Source organism: Notamacropus eugenii, chromosome 1 (genome assembly GCF_028372415.1).
Source record: "Notamacropus eugenii isolate mMacEug1 chromosome 1, mMacEug1.pri_v2, whole genome shotgun sequence".
NCBI lineage: Eukaryota > Metazoa > Chordata > Mammalia > Diprotodontia > Macropodidae > Notamacropus > Notamacropus eugenii.
Genome location: NC_092872.1, coordinates 118401400 through 118423380, shown reverse-complemented (window position 1 = coordinate 118423380; position 21981 = coordinate 118401400). Strand labels below are relative to the sequence as shown.

At 34.5% G+C, this 21981-nt stretch overlaps 1 long non-coding RNA gene and 1 pseudogene across 1 annotated transcript in view; both read right to left on the bottom strand.

Annotated features, from left to right (window-relative positions):
- The window catches only part of LOC140523886 (uncharacterized), a 150820-nt gene that overhangs the window by 19338 nt on the left and 109501 nt on the right, over positions 1-21981 (bottom strand). The gene's annotated exons all lie outside the window — the stretch shown is intronic.
- On the bottom strand, positions 118-21598 carry LOC140529056 (ras guanyl-releasing protein 3 pseudogene; annotated as a pseudogene).

Sequence of the window (21981 nt, the reverse complement as noted above, 5' to 3'; positions counted from 1 at the left end):
TCACAGGCCCAAGCCTCCCCCTCTGCCTCAAATTTAAAAAAATTAAAAAGATGAACAAGCATCTGCTTTTTGTTGGATTGAATTGTGCTTCTCCTTGAGCCTGATAATGTGATTTTCCTATAATGGTAGGAGATTGATAACATCCACATTAGGTTGGAATCTAAAGTGTGAGGCACTCGGTTCACTCAAGGTCGCTGAGAGCTAATGCATCTTCACAATATTGACTTTATTATCTTCAGTCCAGTCTGGAAAAGTGATGTGAATGGTGAATAAGTCTTTCAAGTGAATGCCCAGGATGGGGATTCTGAAGCCTTCACAGTCAGCAAAAGTTTTGCAGTAACCACAATAATTGCCACTGGAGGAGACCAGTTCTGTCATTTCATTCCAGTCCTTTGTAACTTCTGAAGAAAGACAAGAATGAGTCTCTTTGAGGTGAGAAATAGAACTCTGGCTTAATCCTCCCACCATTGCCATCAATGTGTTAAAATTCTGTAGCTGAAGGAGTTTCTGAGCAGCATTTATGAATTTTGGAATGACTTCAGCTCTTTGCTGTGGAGTTGGTTTGCTAAAAACCATGAATTGGACACCTTTTGAGATCTCATTAAATAAAGCAATGGATCTTTCCAGAATAGGGTTATTTTCCAGGCAGTCATGAATTACATATCTTTGATCATCTGCGAATTAAATTTGTCTGAAAGATTTATGCTCCAGAAAAGTAAGGTGCTCAGCCGATACAATGGGCTCCAGGTGGTTAAACAGCAGACAGACTTTCCCCTTCTTTTTTCTCCTTTTTTCTCCATGTGACTCTTCTCATCCAATCACAAGAAGGGATGCTGGATATGTTAATGAGGTTGATATGTTTTTCATATTCCAGCTGGCTGTCTACTTCCTGAAACTCTTTGGTCATGCAAATCAAACCAAGATACAGATTAAATTCTGTTGGGAACTCCAGAATCCAGTATATCATGAAGTAGCAGACCTTTAGGGAGAATTCATCACATTCTTTCTCATGAGCATCACAGTACACTGAGAGAAGTTTTCCCAACAACTCATTGATAGATAGCATCAGTGTATCAAAAGAACAATTCTTGGCAAATAATTGTTGCTCAGTTTTCCCCTGTCATTAAACATTTCGGTGCATGTGCTCAACACTTTATCCAATGTCACTGCTTTCTCAAGTGCACTTGATCCATTGTTCTTGAGCCATTATCAAAGAACAAGAGACATTTTCAGCAAGAGGAAAACTATTTCATAATTATAGAGGTGAGTGCCATAAGCAGTCAAGGAAAGACTTCAATTTTAGTTGCACTTCAGGAAAACTAATGATTTCAAGACTGATTCCTAGCACTGGAACTTTAAGAGTGGATGCTACCATGACTATTTTAGGCATCCAGAAGAAAACCCAAAGAAAACAATCTTTACAAACTGAGGAACAAGTCTGACATGAGGTCCAATGGAGTTAAACTCAGGCAGAGCTGGATATGCAGAGTAGAATCAATAATTTCTTTTTTCGCGCACTAAATTGTATTTTATTTTTTTCCAGTTTCATATAAAGATAGTTTTCAACATCCAGTTTTATAAGATTTTGAATTTCACTTTTTTCTCCCTTACTCCCCCCCTCCTTCCTCTTCAAGATGGCATGCAATCTGATATAGGTTATACAACTACAATCATATTAAACACATTTCCATATTAGTCTTCAAAGAAGAATCAGAACAAAGGGGGAAAACCACAAGAAAGAAAGGAAAAAAGAGAGAATAGTATGTTTCAATCTACCTTGAGAACCCATAGTTCCTTCCTTGGATGTGGATAGCATTTTCTGTCATAAGTCTTTTGGAATTGACATATCATTTTATTGTTAAGAAGAGCTAAGTTTCACAAAGTTGATCATGACACAATGATGCTATTACTCTATACAATGTTCTCATGGTTCTGCTCACTTCACTCAGCATCAGTTCATGTAAGTCTTTCCAGGTTTTTCTGAAATCTACCTGCTCATCATTTCGTATAGAACATTTTAGATAGATAGATAGATAGAGAGATAGAGAGATAGATAGATAGATAGATAGATAGATAGATAGATAGATAGATAGATAGATACAACAACTTGTTCAACCATTCCCGAGTTGAAAGGCATCCCCTCAAATTCCAATTCTTGGCCACAACAAAAAGAGCTGCTCTACATATTTTTGTACATGTAGGTCCCTTTCCCTTTTTCATGATTTCTTTAGGATATACAACTACTAGTAGTATTGCTGGATCAAAGGGTATGCACAATATTATAGCCCTTTGGGTATAGTTCCAAATTGCTCTCTAGAATGGTTGGATCAGTTCACAATTCCACCAACTCCACTTCACGTTCCAATTTTCTCACATCATCTCCAACATTTATCATTTTCCTGTTCTGTCATATTAGCCAATCTGATAGATGTGAGGTGGTACCTCAGAGTTGTTTTAATTTCCATTTCTCTAATCAATAGAAATTTAGAGTGTTTTTCCATATAACTATAGATAGCTTTAATTTCTTCATCTGAAAACTGCCTTTTCACATTATTTGACCAATTGGGAAAATGACTTTATCAATTGGGAAATGACTTGTATTCTTACAAATTTGACTCAGTTCTCTATATTTTTGACAAATGAGGCCTTTATAAGAGAAACTGACTATAAAAAGTTTCCCAGTTCCCTGCTTCCTTTCTAATCTTGGTTGCATTGGCTTTGTTTGTGTAAAAACTTTTTAAATTTAATGCAATCAAAATTATTCATTTTGCATTTTATAGTGTTCTCTTTGTCTTAATCTCTTATAATGTTCTTTATCTCTATAAATTCTTCCCTTTTCCATAGATCTGATGGGTAAACTATTCCATATTTTTCTAATTTTCTTATAGTTTCACCCTTTATATCCAAATCATGTCCCCATTTGACCTTATCTTAGTATATGGTATGAGATGTTGATATTTGCCTACTGTCTGCCACCCTATTTTCAGTGCTCCCAGCACTTTTTGTCAAATAGTGAGTTCTTATCCCAGAAACTAGATTCTTTGGGTTTAATCAAACAGTAAGTTACTATAGTCATTGACTACTATGCCTTGTGTACCTAGCCTATTCCACTGATCCACCACTATTTCTTAGCCTGTACCATGTAGTTTTGATAATTTCTGCTTTACAATGCAGTTTTAGATCTAGCACATCTAGGCCACTTAATATTCTTGATCTTCCAGATGAATTTTTCCCAGTTCTATCAAATATTTTTTTTTGATAATTTAATTGATATGGCAATGAATAAGTAAATTAATTTAGGTAGAATTGCCATTTTTATTATATTGACTCAGACAACCCATGAGCAACTGATAATTTTTCCATTTTGGTCTGACCTTATTTGTGTGAAAAGTACTTTATAATTGTGTTCATATAGTTCCTGGGTTTGTCTTGGCAGGCAGACTCCCAAATATTTTATATTTTCTACAGTTATTTTAAATGAAATTTCTCTTTCTATCTCTTGCTGCTGGGCTTTGTAAGTAATATAGAGAAATGCTAATGATTTATGTGAGTTTATTTCTATCCTGCAGCTTTGTTAAAGTTTTTTATTATTTCAAGTAGTTTTTCAGTTGATTTTCTAGGATTCTCTAACTATACCACCACATCATCTGCAAAGAGTGATAGCTTTGTTTCTTCTTTGTCTATTCTAGTTTCTTCAATTTCTTTTTCTTCTCTTATTACTAAAGCTAACCTTTCCAGTATAATATTGAATAATAATCGTAAAAATGGATATTCCAATCTCATTGGGAATATTTCTAACTTATTCCCATTACATAAAATTCTTGCTGATGGTTTTAGATAGGCACTACTTTTCATGGAAATGTCCATTTGTTCCTATTCTCTCTAGTGTTTTAAACAGGAATGAGTGTTGTATTTTTGTCAAAAAAAAAAAGCTTTTTCTGTATCTATTGATATAATCATATAATTTCTCTTAATTTTGTTATCTATATGGTCAATTATTCTGATAGTATTCCTAATATTGAGCCAGTCCTGCATTCCTCATATAAATCCCACCTTATTATAGTGAATTATCCTCATGATAAATTGCTGTAATCTCTTTTCTAATATTTTAGTGAAATTTTTTGCATCTATGTTCCTTATAGCTTTCTTTCTCTATTTTGGCTCTTCCTGGTTTATGAATCAGCATCATATTTGTATCAGAAAAAGAATTTGGTAAGACTGCTTCTTTGCCTGTTTTTCCAAATAGTTTTTAGAGGACTGCTCTTAGATGGTTGGTAGAATTCACTTGTGAATACATTTGGCCCTGGAGGTTTTTTTCTTAGGAAGTTCATTGATGGTTTGTTCAATTTTTCTGAAATGGTGTTATTTAAGTATTTTATTTTCTCTTCTGTTAATTTAAGCAATTAATATTTTTGCAAATATTTATCTATTTCACTTAGATTGTCAGATTTATTGGTTCACAATTGGATAAAACACCCACTAATTATTGCTTTAATTTCCTTTCCATTAGTGGTGAATTCACCCTTTTCATTTTTGATGCTGGACATTTGGTTTTCTTTCTTTTTGTTAATCAAATTAACTAAAAGTTTATCTATTTTATTGTTTTTTTCATAAAACCAGTTTTTAGTTTTATTTATTAGTTCAATAGTTTTTTTAATTTTAATTTTATTAATCTCTCCTTTGATTTTCAGAATTTCTAATACGGTATTTAATTGGGATTTTCAATTTGTTCCTTTTCTAGCTTTTTTGGTTGCATGCACAATTCATTGATCTCCTCTTTCTCTATTTTATTCATGTTTGCATTTAGACATATAAAATTTCCCCTAAGAACTTAAAATCTAAATAATTTCAAGGTCCTTTAGAAAGAGAAAAAGTTCTCTCACCTTTGTGAGTTTTACAGTCATTTTTAATATAGAAAATTTTTGTTTTGTTTAGAGGCCAGTTTTTTTTTTTTCAGTTTCATCTGACTTTCCCAGGGAGAACTGGGGTGTGTGTGTGTGTGTGTGTGTGTGTGTGTGTGTGTGTGTGTGTGTGTGTGTGTGTTGCATGTATGGTCCCAGTCTGTTTGAAAGAGATAACCACATACGGTATATACTTCTTCAAGGACCTCGTAACTTTCACTGGGGTTGTTCCAATAGACAGGAGCTATTTAGAATCCTGTGCTTCCTTCAAATTTATTTACAGATAACACAGAAGCAAGGATTAAAAATTAAATACAATTAACTATGGATCATTCAAATGCTGGTCACTATAGTTACTAATACAGAGTAACAGTCTCAGGGCACCCCAAATAGAAGGTAATGGAGAACAAAGAATATCTATTCAAATACAGATATTAAATCTAGAGCTGAAAGGAAATCTCATAAGTCATGTGGTCTAATTCTCTAATTTTACAATTAAGAATCTAAGGTCCTTAAAGGTTACACTCCTTCAGAAGTGGAGGCTATCTACAGAAAGGAGGCTTCAATTAGTGTGAGTAAAGGAGAGAGAGCAGGAAAGATAATAGATCCAAATATAAGGAAAACCTCATGGAAAACTTTTCCCCCCTTTACTTTTGACGTTAATTCAGTGTAAGCTGTGGAATCATAGGTTTTAATAATTAGAAGGGACCTTGGAATTTATGTAGTTCAAATGTTTCATTTTACCAGTGATGAAACTAATGCCTGGACAGATTGAAAGAATTGTCCAGAGTCAGTCAGGGACATAATGGAGCCAGCTTATGAGTCCATTTTTAATTTTTGGTCTGAGCACTTTACAGGTTGGAAAATCAGCTGCTACAAAGCAAGGCATAATTTGCTGTTTTGTTGATTGTCTAAACTTAATGTATGGAGAAAATATTAATGTAGATTAAACATTGAATGTGTGTCATGAGTACATTTTTTGTTGTTGGAGAACCTAGCATGACACATTTATCAGCACATGCTTGATTTAAACCCATTCATTTTTAACTACAAATGCAGTGCTCTTTCCATTTTACTAAGCTGGCTTGTTACCTAGGAAGTTAAAGTTTATTCCTGATGCTATAATTTATATACAATTGTTCCTTAATAATTCTTATCACCTTGTCCTTTTTTCTCACAATCTGCCTTGAGTTACAAAAATTTCCTGTAATTTACTCTGGAATAAAGCCTAGAACAAACTAGGGGAAAAAAAGAATAACAAGGTTTTAAAACTCAAATTACAGAAAAATGTAGGTGAAACATATTTTTTGTTTGTTTTTGAGGCAATCAAGGTTAATTAACTTGCCCAGGGTCACACAGCTAGTAAATGTGTGAGTCTGGATTTGAACTTAGGTCCTCCTGACTCTAGAGCCAATGCTCTATCCACTGCATCACTTCACTGTGCCTATAATACCTTTTTAAGTTCAATTTATATTATTAACATTTTCTCCATGACTTTCTTAAAGCTAGGCAGTCAACAAAACAATATATCCATCCCTGATTTTGTTTGTTAGTTTCTGTATTTTTAAGTACACTAAAAATATAACAATCTAATATTGATAGCTGCTGGGAGCTGGCTCCAGCACAATCCTCTTTATAATCCAAAGAGATGAGAGAGGGAAAGGACCAAAAATATTTATAGCCATTCTTTTTGTGGTGGCAAAGAACTGAAACTTAAAGGGGCGCCCACCAATTTGGGAATGACTGAACAAATTATGATATATGAGTGCAGTGGGATATTGTATTATAGGAAATGACAAATGGGATGGCCTCAGAGAAAATTGGTAAGATTTATATGAACTGAAAGAGCATGATGTGATCAGAGTTGTGAGACCAGTTTACATGATGATGTAAACATTTTATTTTCATGCTCTGGTTATTTCCTTTATGTAACATTTTTTAAAATAAGCATTTAATTTGTTTCTGAATTACATGTCAAGACAGTTTTTTAGCATTCATTTTTACCAGATTTTGAGTTCCAAATTTTTCTCTCTCACTCCCTTCCTCCCTTTCCCACTTCCCCTCCCGTCTTCTGAATATGGAAGGCAATTTGATACAGGTTATACACAACATAAACATTTTTAAGACAAACAATATTGAAAGACTTGGGAGCTCTGATCAATTCAATAAACAACCATGATTCCAGAGGAATTATAATGAACTATGCTATCTACCATATGGGTGTCTATTAGCTCTGATCCCAAAGAGACCTTATTCTAGCCATGGCCTCTACTACAAGCAAGGTAATATACGGTGAGTTGCATTCAATTTGTTTTTCATTTTAACTTGCCTTACAGGGTAGAGATAGGTACTAGCTTATTCACAGATCAAAGTTGCCTAATACACTAAAAAGTTAAATCATTTGCCCAGAGTCCATAACTAGTTTGGTTCTGAGGCAAGATTTGAACCTAGGTCTTCCTGGCTTCAAGGCCAGCTCTCTATGAATTAGGCTGAAACTCACTCCCCTATAACTTAGAAACGAATTTAGGGTGAGAAACAAATTTAGGATTAGGTTTAGAAATGAATTTAGGGTTAAAAATGAATAGATCCAAACACTTCAGATACCTTACCTATGTTTTCAAGCTCTGCCAAGTAAAACAAAACCTCAAGGTTTTTAAGTGAGCAAGCCTTTGATTAACATTTCTTTTTCAAAAGAACTATTTTCAGGGTCATTTTGCTATTAACAGTGAATCATTTCTTTGAGTTTCTCCTTATCAGCAATCTTGGAGCAGCTGTTAATTCCTTGGGCACTGATTACAATCACATTTCTCCATCTGAACTGTGACGGAATGTGAACCTAACATGGATCCTCTGAAAATGTAATTGCAATTTAGTATTAATTTTTTAAAATGGTAGCAAAGTATACAGATTTCTTTTGTTCCCTCCAAATAAAAGTCTCCGTCTTAAATGGTGGTGGGGCGTGGGATGGGGAAGGAAGTACAGGAAGGAGAGAGGGTAGTTCTATTTTACTTCCACTGATGTTGCTAGTCTAAGACCAGCACAGCCACTGGAAGAAGAGTTTGTCTACTCTACACCAATGATGTCAAAATCAAGTGGAAACATTTGTCATTAAACTATACATAAAGATGCCTGTGACTCAGAAAACCACATGATGATTATTATCTATGTTTTATTGTATTTTTTGTGGCAGCTAGCTGGAACAGTGGGCAGAATGCTGGGGGCCTAAAGTCAGGAACACCTGAATTCAAATCCAGACTTAGACATTTGCTAGCTATGTGACCCTAAGCGAGTTACTTAGCGCTATTTGCCTCAGTTTCCTCATCTGTAAAATGTATGAGCTGGAGAAGGAAATGGCAGAGTACTCCAGTATCTCTACCAGGAAAATCCCAAAGGGGTCATGAAGAATCAAACATGACTGAAAAACAACTAAATAAGAATTGTGTTTTTTTGATTATTTCCCAATTAACATTTTAATTTTGTTTGGGCTGCAATTGGAACTGTTGTGGGACATGAACTTGACACTATAATAATTTAATAATAGTAATTTAATAATATATCATTTAAATGGGAAGATCTTTCCCATTCATTAATAGGCCCATGTGACCTGCCCAGATCACATGGAAGTCTGAGTCACTTGTGGTTGGAGGAGTTTCCTGAATGGGTGGAGCACGAATTTATTTATTTCCTAGAAGTCAAGAGAATTGCTGTGTCTAAAAATGCCCACTACAGTCATAACTAGTAATGTTGGTGCCTGGGGCAAGCAGTAGGAAATGGACTCCCAAATCAATTTAGTAATTCATGGTGTGAAAATTGTACAAGAAGTAATTTAGCAAATTCAGTTAAGTGGAATGGGGAACTAATTGTTATACTAGTTTATAGGTTGTTATTAAGAATGTTTGTGTTAGCTTATTGTTTTAAATAATTATTCTTGTTAACTAGATGTTAAACTTGTTTTTGTTGTTTCTATGTTCCCGTGACTGAAGGAATACTAGGGCTGGGAGGGACTTCTAAATATCCATACATCAGAAGAAAGTCTACTTGTCCCTCACTAGTTATAACTGATGCCCTGCTGCTCAAAAGAGCATCACAATCTTAATTTTTTTAAAATTATAAACAGCCCAATAAACCCAAAGATCCAAGCCTTTGGGACAAAAACTCATTACTAGACAAAAACATCTGGGAAAGTACAAAACAGTATGGCAGAAACAAGGTACAGAACAATATCTTATATAGTATACCAAGATAATGTCAAAATGGGTACACGATTTGTACATAACATACCATAAGCAAATTAGGAGAGCATGGAATAGTTTACCTTTCAGATCTATGGATAAGGGAAGAATTTAGAGCCAAACAAGATATACAGTATATTACAAAAAGTAAAAGAAATAATTTTGATTGTATATTATATAAATATGTTATACATTATATAAATATATCATGTAAATTTAAAAGTTTTTGCATGAACAGAACCAGTGCAACCAAAATTAGAAGTAAAATAGAAAAGAAGGAAATTTTTGCAATAAATATCTCTGATAAAGGCCTGAGAACTGAGTACAGAGAACTGTACAGAGAACTGAGTCAAATACATAAGAATACAAGTCATTCCCCAGTTGATAAATGGTCAAAGGATATGAACAGTCAGTTTCTGATGAAGAAATTAAAGCTATCTATAGTCATATAAAAATTGTTCTAAATCACTATTGATTAGAGAAATGCAAATCACAATAGCTCTGAGGCACCATCTCACACCTATCAGATTGGTTAATATGACAAAAAAGGAAAATGATAAATGTTGAAAAGGAAGTGGGAAAACTGGGACACTAATGCATTGTTGGTAGAGTTGTGGATTTGGAATTTGGAGTTTATAGCCTAAAGGCTACAAAATTGTGCACAGTCTTTTATTCCATAATAACACCACTAAGTCTGTATTCCAAAGAGATAAAAAAAGGCTGGGGGAAGGATTGGGGGGAGGACCTATTTGTACAAAAATATTTATAGCAGCTCTTTTTGTGGTGGCTAAGAATTAGAAATCGAGGGTATACCCATCAATTGGTGAAAGGCTGAACAAGCTATGGCATATGATTGTGATGGAATATTATTGTTCCCTAAGAAATGATAAGCAGGATGATTTCAGAGAAACATAGAAAGACTTATATGAACTGATGCAAAGCAAAATGAGCATAATCAAGAGAATGTTGTACACAGTAAGAGCAATATTGCACAATGAAGAAATGTGAATAACTTAGCTGTTCTCAGCAATACAACGATCCAAGATAATCCTAAAGGATTCAAGATGAAACATGCTGTCTGCCTCCAGAAAAAGAAATGATACTGTCTCAAACATACTATTCCTTCCTTCCTCTGAGTCTTCTTCTACAAAATCACTAATATGGAAGTGTTTTACATGATTGCACATATATAACCTGGAGGAGAGGCAAGGAGGGCTAGAATGTGGAACTCAAATATTTTTTAATGTAAAAAATTATTTTAACATATAATTGGAGGAAAATAAAATGTATATTTAAAAATAAAACTACAAATAATCCAAAGTGCAAGAGAAAGATTCTTGATGAGTGTAAGAATGCATTAGCCTCTTTATTTCAAGGACTTGCCTATAAGAAGTGACAACAACAATTATTTAGACAATACTTGACCAGAAGGAAAGGTAGACTGGTTATGTTGGAAGATGAAAGGTAAACTCAGATCCTGAATTTCAAGCAGCCAATTCTGCCTCTTGCCTCGCCTATCATGTCCTGCTCCAATCTCTGCCAATCTGTCCATCATTGTCATCACCCAAGCTGAAATTGGGCTCATTGTATGGCAAAGGCCTTTTATTCTTTCAAGACTTTTTCACACCCAGATTTATGTTGCTGCAACAAAAGGTCACCTTTTGAATGTATACTATGTTATAGCTGGTTTGCTCCAGTGTGTAAGGGTGGCTGCATCATCTACAGTATCTTCCCAGGAAAGACAAATTGTACCTTTGATCAGAACACCCAACTCCATAACCTACTCCTGCGCAATTTCTTTCAGACTGCACTAGAGACTTAAGAACTCTGACCAACTCAGAACAATAACCAGTCCTGATTCCAGAGGTCCAATGATGAAACACCTTCTGACAAAGAGGTGCTAAACTAAATATGCAGGATGAGACACACATGGACACAGCCAACACAGGAATTTGTTTTGCCTGTCTACTGTATTTGTTACAAAGGATTTTTTTCTTTCCTTCTTTCATTTTTTCCAGTACGGAAGGGGGTGGTGGGAGGTAAATAAAATAAATTCCTTCTAATTAAAAAAAATTAAAGACTGCAGTTCAGACCTACCAGAATTTCCAGCAGCTGGTGATAAGTATTTGTGTGTAGCCAAACATTCCTATGGCATGCTTTTTCCTACTCTCTCCTTCTCTCATTGGTACATCTGATATAAGATAATGTCCTCCAAAAGGATCCACCATCAGAGGAACCACTTTAGGTCCCACACTTATAAATTAATTAGCCAAACTGCAAGAGTTTATCTACTGATTGGATAGTCACTTGTCCTCCTCATCCTACAAACCCCTCACCAGACTGTTTCAGTCTGACTGCCAGAAATCTATAGACCTAGAATTTTCCTAGAATTTGTCCCCTTTCTCTCTTTACAGTGAATTTTGTTCTGCTTTATGCCTAAGGGTTTGAAAATAAAATATCATAAGAGTCCTCCTCTGTAGAAGCCAAAGAGTTTATTTGTATAGTAGCTCTGAGAGAAATGTTATCTTGCCCTTACTCTCTTTTCTTATTTCTTGAGATTAGCTAGGAACTGATCACATGCATGACAATGATTAAAAAAAAAAAAAAAAAAAAGAAAAAACTGACATGCTCAAAGCAGATATTTTTCCAATGACCTCTGTGGATCAATCAAGATATGGAGAAATTCGTACAAGAGAGCTGCAGAACATTACCAAGTGGTGAATGATTTTTGTGTAATTGGACCAAACTGGAACTCTTATGTCTCCAACAGGTGATTCCTTTATTTTTCTCCTTAATAAAAAAACTCCATTTTTAAAGAGAGAGAATGAAATTAAAATAGTAAGAGAAACACTTCTAGAGCATTGAGTAGATCCTCTATGGAAAATATACAAGAAAACATTAAAAAAAGAATTAGAATCAGATTGAAATGGTTATATACTTTGCATCAGTAGATCAGAATACTACTACCAAAGAAATCAGAGCCTCCCAAGTACTAAAGCTAAGAAGGAAGGAAACTGGCATATGTAATGGACAAGCAAAAGAAATCCCCTTTTTATTTTTGTTTATTATTTTTAAGAACAAGCCTCTCTATCTTGCCTATGCTGGAAACGTAATGCCTTTGATCTGCCTCTTTTTCAACATGCTTTTGTTTGCCATTCTTTATGCAACCTTTTCCTTCCCCTGTCCCCACAAAGTCCCACCTCTGTCTCCCAGGGGTTTACCATATTGACATCAGATTTACTGTGGCTACCTAACTGATTTAGACCATTGCAGCTCAGAACTCCCAAGCTCAAACAATTCTCTAGCTCAGTCTCCCCAGCAGCAGAGATTATAAGCATGTAGCATCAAGCCCACAGAAATCCACTTTTAAAATAAATTCTTTGTTCATTTACCAGAACTCCATTTGTTATACAAGTGAGATGAATTTTAAGATTTGCAAAAGGCAAGAGCACAGTTATTTTCATTTAATTATATAAAATGTTGAATAGCTGAAAGCTTCATCAAGCAAGGAAGGAATCTGTGATAGACTTCTCTTTCTTCCTCAAGGCTAATGACTCTCATTCCTCTCTAGGTGGACACCTACTCGGGTGCAGATGTTGTACCTATATCCTGAAAGAATGAAGAAACCCTATGTCTGAGCAGGAGATGAAAGATCATTAATGGTGGCTGCCTGGTGGTGTTGAGCAAAGTAATCTGAACCTGTTGTTGGAAATTCATCACATCCTCTGCTCGTCCAAAAAGCAGATAAGCAGAGTGGCAGAGACTAATTCCCAAACAGAAAGCTTAATATATTATTTAGGTTTCCAATTAAACATCTGCATGTTAAATAGTGACAAAGCTGATCATCCTCATGTACTTTTGCAATCTTTACAGCACAGAATGTATTATTTATTTTAGCTGTCCTCTCTATCACTCGTCCTGGCATAATCTCATCGTACAGCACCATTATATTACTAGTACCATCTTCTGGATATTGATGGCTCTTCAAATGCCTTGTATACCTGTCCAGGTTGTTAGTCAAAGGGAAAAAGCAAGGATTTGGAGATCACTGCAAGTAGAGAAATAATGCAGTACCTTGGTTTATCTCAAGACTTGCAGTAACCAAAACAGCTGTTTGGTTATTTTCACTCCTCCAGAAAAAAGCAAGCAGTACCAGATTCCTTTCCCTATTCTTTTCAGCATTGAGTCCTGATACCATTCCTCTTCAGTGTCTTTGGAGTATCCCCAACATTTGGCATAGCATCCAGCACAAAGTAAGTGCTTAAAGTGTTTGTTGATAACTGAGAATCATGGATTCATGTTAACCAATACAGAGCGAAATAAGGAGAGCAAAGAAAACAATATATAAAAGCACTTCAACTATAGAAATGGAAAGAAAAACCACAAAATAATCAAAAGTGAATATCAAGAGAACTTCCAGGTCACATGACCAACAAGATGGCAGACTAAACATTTTCTCTGGTCCTCATGACTTCTTAAACTTCTCCAAAATAGAAATTCAGCATAAAAAACAAGACAACTTCAGCTGTCTCCATGTTTGCTCAGCCTGAGGTCACCAATACCCTGCTTCCTCCTCCCATACTACCAGCAGGCAGGATATACTAGCAGCCCCACATACAGGACTCAGGCTTTCAACAAAACCCACCTCCACACTACGGACCTTCTTCCTCTTTCCAGTGCTTTGGAGCCTCCAGCTCCAGGCTGTGGAAACTTTTCCTGGCCATGACAGCCAGACAGTGAGGCCATGAGCTCTTCAGGAGAAAAAGTCTACCAGGTATCACAACCCTGTAGCTATCGCAATACAAAGCTCTGAACTGCCAGTGACAATCCTATATAATTACCAGTCAGTGCTGAGGAAGTCAGTCCCATAGCACCAGTATCATAAAGCTCCGTATTGTTGGCACAGGGCCACAGAACTAAGGAATATTGGGAGCAAGACAGAACACAAGAACAGGACATTACATATATTGGGGTGCAAAGTTCAGCACTCCAGTAAACCTGAAGGAAAGAGCACAACATCTAGCAGGGACAATTTCTGACTCCCCAAAAGTTATTTGGGGCAGAGATCTAGGCTAATGAACCCTAAATTGCCCCAGTGTAATTTCCCCACAAGGAAATTAAAGGGGGAAAGAAGTCAGTAAGTGAGTCACAAGACAAAATGGGTGTAGGGGTAGGGGAGTAACTGCAATTACCAAAGATTTAAGGAAGAAGAAAACTCAAAGACCTTGAACACAAACAGATAAATCATCAGGAAAAACAGTAATAATGGAAGGAAATGCAACCTCCAGATCTAGAAAACAAATCCAGGTCTCTATGAATAAATACAGCAAAACAAAGAAAAATGATCCAACTTTTGGTGAGATAAGGGACTCTCTGGAATGTGAGAATATGGCATCACAATAAGTTATTCCTGAGGGGTTCAAAAGATGAATTAGAATTGTGAAAGCAGGAATTGATGGCTTGCACAACAGAAACAATGGACACAATGAGATTGGAATTAAAGTGTAAGTCTGATGGAGATAACACCGAAGAGGTGGACAGAACGTGTTATGGACAGAAGCTCATGGTATCCTGACTACAGGTGAATCAATGTTTTCCTGAGGGATTACATTCTAACTTGGGAGAGCACACAAAAACAAGAGGAAAAGGAATGGGGGAGAAAGAAGACAGTGTGATCTGCCAGGGCCAAATCAAGGTCCAGCAATGAGATCTAGAAATGTGATCTAGAAAAGAGGAGCTCAGGGAGGAGTAGGTGAGGAGGAGGGGTGAAGGAATGAACAGGGGAAGAAAGGAAAGAGGTCTTATTTTGGGGGGTGAGACTAGATTTCATTGATAAATGCTCTTATAGCTGATAAGATATAGTCAATGAAAGGAGGCTGGGACTATACATTGGCAGTAACCTGGGAGATTTGGCACTTGAAAAGTCTACTCATGCTACACTAGGACAGGGAAAATTCATACCCATGGGAGCAACTGGTGCCTGGGGGAGCACAGAACCAGAGACATTTTGAGGCAAATGTGTAAATAAGGGTAATCATGGGAGGATAGAGAGCAGTGTCAAGCTGCATAATAAGGGAAACAATGGGGGAGGGGACCTACCATATGGCAGTGCCTTCTTAACACTTGGCACAATGGAAAAGGGATTCCACAGGGTAAGCTCTATAAAGCAGTGGCAGAAACTGCCTAGAGATGATTGACATGGAAGCTTTGATTGCATGAGAAATACAGAGAAAAGAGAGAGACTAGACAATTATAGGGATAATGAATCAAAGAATGAGGATTTGGAGTAATAAAAAAAGTGTGAAAGAAAACCTTTTTTGAAAGGGTTACAAAACATGCCATATAAAAACTAATGAACAGAACTGGTTGAAAAAGAGGAAGGGAAAGGGAAATCTACTTAAATGAGAAGGAAAAAGTGGTGGGCTGGATGGGGAGAGAATTAAATAATAAGATAAAAGGAGAATGAACTAATAAGTTCTCTTAGTCCCAAAGCAAAAGAAGTAACAAATGAAAGGAAGGATCACAGGTGAGGGAAAGTAGGTCAGTAGAAAAAGGCCACCTTTAAAACAAAAAGCATAAAGTAACTGAAAGTACATAATACAATGTACATAGCAGAAGATGAGAGAAAAATCATAACTTGAAAAAAATTACAGATAAGTGGAGGAAAAGTCTAACTCTCAAAACTTTAAATGTGAATGTACTAAACAATTCTATGACACAAAAAAGTGACAAATTGAATATGAAAACAAATCACTACAATCTGTTGCTTATACAGTTAAAAACACATTTAAAGAATAGTCATAAGCAAAATAAAACTGAGGGGATAAAAAAAAAAAACTTCTTGCTATGCATCAAGTGAATCCAAAAAAGTAGGAGTTATAATCATGCTCTCTGATGAATCAAAAACATTCAAAAATAAAAAGAAATAAACAAGGGAATTATAATATGCTAATAGGAACTATAGACAACAAATCAATGTTGGTAATGAACTTAAATGATCTGAATGCTTTAGCATCCAAACTCATAAAGTAAATAAAAGACATAATCAGTAACACAATAGTGACAGGAGACTTCAATATCCCTCCCTATTTTTTGATAATACTAACCAAAAAAATAAACAAAAAGGAAAAAAATGGGACTGAATAAATTGTTAGAGAAACTAGTTAAGAGATTTATGACATCTTCTAAATGGCATTGTCAAAAAATATACATATTCTCAGCACTATGTGGAACTTTAATGAAAATTGACTATGTACTACAGCACAGAAATATTGCAAACAAATATTAAAAGGCAGAAATAGTTAATACATCCTTTGTAGACCATAACATAAATATAGTTATTGATTCAGGAACTGCAAAGAAAAAATACGGATCCAAATGGAGACTTAACAAAGAAATGCCAAATAATGAGTGTCACATAACACACCACGAAAAAAATTAATAACTACATAAAAGAAAATGATAATGATGGAACAACATGTCAAATTCGTGGGAGGCACCTAAATCAGTTCACAGAGGAAATTTCATAACCTTACAAGCATATATTAACTAAATAGAAAAAGAGAAAATAAATAAACTGGATGTGCATTTCTTAGAAACTAGAAAGCCAACACATAAGCAGACAAAAAATAACCCCAGAAGATGAGATTAAAAATTAAATGGGAATTTGATAAATTGGAAACTCTCTCTCTCTCTCTCTCTCTCTCTCTCTCTCTCTCTATATATATATATATATATATATATATATATATGTATATATACACACATATATATGCACAATACATATCACATTTGTTTATTTTATATACATTTATTTATTAAGCAACTTATTTAATAATTTATTTATTTTTATGATATAATTAATAATATAAAATAAAATAAATAATATTTTGTTATTTATTGTATTATAAATAATATCATATATAATAAAATATTATAAATAATATCATATATTATATATAATATTATAAATAACAAAAAATATAAATAAAACTGAAAGCTGGTTGTTTGAAAAAACAAATAAAATTGATAAACTTTACCTAGTCTAATTAAAAAGAAGAGAGCAGAAATTTAAACCAATAAAGTAGTAATTGAGCAAAGTAAAACTATAAAAAAGGAGATATAAAAATAATCAGAGTGTTATGCACAGTTATATGCTAACAAAGCTGAGAACACACTCATAAAAAATAGAGTATCTTCAAAAATATAAAATCTTCAAACTATCAGAAGACTGAATAGAGATTTCAAGCAACTCTCTCTCAGAAAAGGAAATAGATCCAACTCTAAAGGAACTGCTAAAAAAAAAATACAAAACTCCTGCTCCCAATGGGTTTATTGGAAAGTTCCATCAAATTTCTAGTTAGCAGTTATAGCAATTATATTTCACAAATTATTATTAAAAATTGAAAAAGAATTTTTTTTTAATTAAACAAATAGTCCTAATACCTAAACCAGGGAAAGATAAAACACAGGAAGAAAATGATAGAACAATATCATTAATGAACACTGACATAAAAAATAAAACTAAACAAAATTTTATCAAACAGATTTATCCAAGAAATCATTCTTCATGATCAAGTGAAATTTATATCAGAGATATAAGGATGTTTTGATATTAGGAAAACAACCAACATAATTAATCATACTAAAACCAAAATATCCAAAATCACATGAACATTTCAATAAATGCAAAGAAAAATCTTTTAACAAAGACAACATTCTTTTATGCTAAAAACACTATAAAGTACTGACTTAAAGGGACATTTTTAATGTCATAAAAAGCATCTATCTTAAACCAAAAGTAAGAATAATATGTAATAAGGTACACTAGTATCCTATCTAATAACTCTGGAGTGAAGTGAAGATGCCCACTATTTTTTGATATTGTTCTAGAAATGCTAGTAATATCAAAAAGACAACAAAAGGGAATTAAAGGAATAAAGATAGGTAAAGAGGAGATAAAACTGTCATTGTTCACTGATAATATGGAGGTTTACTAGGAAAACCCTAAGGAATCAGCAAATATACTCAATTAATAGATTCAAGAAAGTTCTTGACTAAAAAATAAGCCTTCATAAATCAAATGCAAGAAGGAAGAATCAGGAAATTTTATTCCAATAGCCACAAAACTCATACTAAAGAATCAATATCCCAATTACAAAGCACTCAAAGGAATAAAGAACTGGAGGAATATTCAGTGCTCATGGCTAGGCCACACTCATACAATAAAATGATAGTACTAAAAAAGTTAATTTGAATCCAAGTCAAACCATTCAATAATACAGTAATACAAGTGTGTGCTCCAACCACTTATATTGAAGAAGTCAAAGTTGTTCAGTTCTATGAAGACCTTCAACATCTAGAAATAACATCCAAAAAAGATGTCTCATTTATCATAGAGGATTGGAATGCTAATGTAGGAATTCAAAAGATAATTGGAATAAAAGGAAAGTTTGACCTTGTGGTACAAAATGAAGCAGAACAGAGACTAATACAGTTTTATCAAGATAACTCATTAGTCATAACAAACACTTTTTTAAGCACCCAAAAGACAATTCCACACAAGTATATCACTAGATGGTTAAAACTGAAATCAAATTGATTACATACTTTGCAACCAAAGGTAGAAAAGCTCTATACATTTAATTAAAATAAGACCTCGGGCTGACTGTGGCTCAGATCATGAGTTTCTTATTGCAAAATTCATACTTAAAGAAAGTAGTGAAAATCATCAGACCATATAGATATAATCTAAACAAAATCCCTTATGAATATGAATGTGGAGATGATACCAGTGATTAGATCTGGTAGATAGAGTACCTGAGGAACTATGTACAGAGGTTCTGAATACTGTACAGGAAACAGCAACCAAAAAACATGCCAAAGAAAAAGAAGGGCAAGAAAGCAAAATGGCTGTCTGCTAAGGCTTTCTATATTTACCACATTCTGCCTCCCCCTTTACTCTTCTCCCAGTACAATCCTTTTTTTAACCCCTTAATTAATTTTTAATCATCACATTAAAATCAACCCCCTCCAACTATACTCTTTCTAACTGTCCTAGCAGAGATGCAGTTCTTGAGTAACAAGTATCATCTTCTTAGGTAGAAATGTAAACATTTTAGCTTTAATGAATAACATGTATTTTTTCTTTTCTGTTTACTTTTTTATGCTCCTTATGAGTCTTGGGTTTGAAGATCAAATTTTCTGTTCAGTTCTGCTCTTTTCATCAGGAAAGTTTGAAAGTCCCCTATTTCACTGAATCTCCATCTTTTCCCCTGAAAGATTATGCTCAGTTTTGCTGGGTAGGTCATTCTTGGTTGTAATCCAAGCTCTTTTGCCTTCCAGGATATCATATTTTCAGTTCCTCTGATCCTTCAACGTAGAAGAAAGATCTTAACATCACCAGTAACCACAATGGTATATTTACTGATCTAGAATCAGACATCCTAGAGAATGAAATCATGTGGGCCTTAGGAAGCATTACTAACAGTAAGATTAGTGGAGAGGATGGAATTCTATCTGAGCTATTTAAAATTCTAAAAGATGATACTGTTAAAGTGCTGCACTCAATATGCCAGCAAATTTAGCCAACTTAATAGTGGCCAGTGGATTGGAAAAGATCAATTTATGTCCCAGTTCTAAAGAAGGGCAATAGCAAATAAAATTACTCAACAATTGCACTTATTTCATATGCCAGCAAGTTTATGCTTAAGATTCTGCAAGTTAGGTTTCAGCAATATGTGAGCCAAGAAGTACCAAAAGAGCAGGCTAGTTTTCAAAGAGGCAAAGGAACCAGAAACCAAATTTTCAACATTCACTGGACTACAGAAAAAGCAAGTGAGTTCCAGAAAAAGATCTATTTCTGCTTCACTGACAACATTAAAGCCTTTGACTGTGTGAATCACTATGAAATGTGGCAAGTTCTCCAAAAAATGGGAGTATGAGATCATTTTACTTGTCTCCTAAGGCTCCTGTATGTATGAAGATCAACCCAAACATGGAACAAATGATTGGTTTAAGATTAAAAAAGGAGTATGACAAGACTCTATGTTTTCACCTTATTAGCTTATATACAGAGTATTTTATGTGAAGAGCCACGATGGATGAATAAAAAGCCAGAATTAAGGTTGCTGAGAGAAATGTCAACAATCTCAGATATGTAGATGATAGCATTCTGATGATAGAAAGTGGAAAAGAATTAAAAAGCCTCTTGATGAGGTTGAAAAAGGAGAATATGAAAGCTAACTTGCAACATCAAAAAGAATAAGATCATGGCACCTGGTCCCATCACTTTGTGGTCAACAGAGGGAGATGAAATGGAAGCAGTGTCAGATTTCATATCCTTGGACTCAAAGATCATTGTAGATGGTGGCTGCATCTATGACATTAAAAGATCCTTGGAAGGAAAGCTATGGCAAATCTGGACAGCATACTGCAAAGCAGACATTACCTTGTCAACAAAGTTCCATATAGTCAAAGGTATGGTTTTATTAATAGTAACGTATGGCCATGAGAGTTGGATTGTAAGGAAAGTTGAGTGGCACAGAATCAATGTCTTTGAATTGTGGTGCTGAAGAAGACTTTTGAGAGTCCCATGGATAGCAAGGAGTTCAAATCAGTCAATACTTAAAGAAATTAATTCAGACTATTCATTGGAAGGACATAGCTTAAATAAATACTTTGGTCAGATAATGAGAAGACAAAACTCATTGGAAAAGACCCTAATGTTAGCAAAGATAGAAGACAAAAAGAGAAGGTAATGACAGATGAAATAGATAATATCATGGAAACAATGAAAATTAACTTGGACAGACCCTGTGAGATAGTAGAAGATAGAAGAGCCTGGCATGTTATATAGTCCATGGGGTCATGCAGACATGCATGCAACTGAATGACTGAATAACAACAAAAAACAAAACTAATTTACAATTTTAACGTTATACCAAATTACCAAGAGGATACTTTACTGAACGTGATTAAATATTAAGATTCTTTAGGAGAAAAAAGATCTAGAATATCAAGGGAAATGTTAAAAAGAAGTAAGGACAGAGGAGTAATAGCACTTCTTGACTTCCAACTATATTATAAAGGAGCAGTCATCAAAGCCATAACATAGCTTGCAGAATTTTAAGCATAACCTTGATGGCATGTGAATTAAGTGCAAATGTTCAGTAATTTGAACATTCTTTGGTTTTGCCCTTTTTTAGAACTGGGGCATAAACTGATCTTTTCCAATCCAGGGGCCACTGTTGATTGTCATATTGAGTGCAACACTTTAACAGCATCATCTTTTAGGATTTTAAATAACTCAGCTCTAATTCCATTCCATCCACTAACCTTATTGTTAACAATGCTTCCTAAAGCCCATGTGACTTCATTCTCCAGGATGTCTGGCTCTAGATCAGTAACAGCACCATTGTGGTTATTGATGACGTTAAGATCTTTTTTGTACATTAAAAGATCCATATTCTAAGCCCTCAAATCCAGAATCATATCCTCCTATCATATTCTGGAAGGTAAAAGAGTTTGGATTACAGCCAAATTGGTACTGGTTAAAGAAGAGGGAGACAGATCAATGGAAAGAACTACACAAAGGAGATTCAGAAACAATAGAGCTCAATAAACAAGTGTTGGATAAAGTAGAAAACAAATTAGCTAGGATAAAATGCCTTATTTGATAAAAACTGCAGAGAAAACTGACAGCCTGACAAAAATTAAACTTAGACCAACACCATATTCCATAATATGTTTTAAATGGATATGTGACCTTAATATTAAAGATCATACCTTTAAAAATTTAGAATAGAAATAGTTCATATACCTCACATAGCTATAAGTAAGAAATATAT